Genomic DNA, 764 nt, shown 5'->3' with positions numbered 1-764 from the left:
TTTCATGCACAAATATAATCTACTTGGACATTTTTCAGGCCCGAGTTACAAATCGCATGGAAACAATATAATTATGCATCAATTGTGTGTGTCCCAAATAGCACAGAAGTTTCAAAAAGCTTTCAGAAAGATCTCAGAAAGATTCAATGTTTCAGAAACATTTCTGAAAGCTTTTTGAAACTTTTGTGCTATCTGGGGTATGTGTGTGTGTTTATATGCACCAAGTGAATACACAAACCCCATCAGCTGTATAATAATTGTATAATAATTGCATGTATTTTTTCAATTTTAAAGGCTATTTCCTAGTCGTTTCTTAATTATTAGGTGGTAAACTTAAGGCGTATTTTCGTTATCCAACCACGATCAACCAGAAGCGACCGCAGTCATTTTTGTTAGTGGTTGTGACGTCACCGATGCTAACACGTTAGTTTGGTAGGACTCAAACATTCAACCAAACCCAAAAGGTTGTTTGCGTGTTTGCGTGAGGAAGGAAAATCTCACTTTAAAGTTTGGCTGGTTTGGCAAATGCAGTGATGGAAAACATAACCCTGAACCTTAATCAGCATATGCTGTGTCTGGACGATGCTGGCAATATCAAGATTTCAGAAGATCCAGAAAATCCAGGGCTTTTAATATTTGATAAACTAAGTAATTATTAAAACACCATTTAATTAATAGTTTAATATTTTAAGGTTATAATCTAATGAACTATATATATTTCAGGCAATTCTGTTTTTGTCGTCCCAGACAATAGAAAAATACGC

The sequence above is a fragment of the Odontomachus brunneus genome, unplaced genomic scaffold (assembly GCF_010583005.1).
Source record: "Odontomachus brunneus isolate Ranch 3 - 2012 unplaced genomic scaffold, Obru_v1 Obru_scaffold_173, whole genome shotgun sequence".
NCBI lineage: Eukaryota > Metazoa > Arthropoda > Insecta > Hymenoptera > Formicidae > Odontomachus > Odontomachus brunneus.
The sequence above is the reverse complement of the archived record's forward strand: the minus strand, read 5'-3'. Positions refer to the sequence as shown.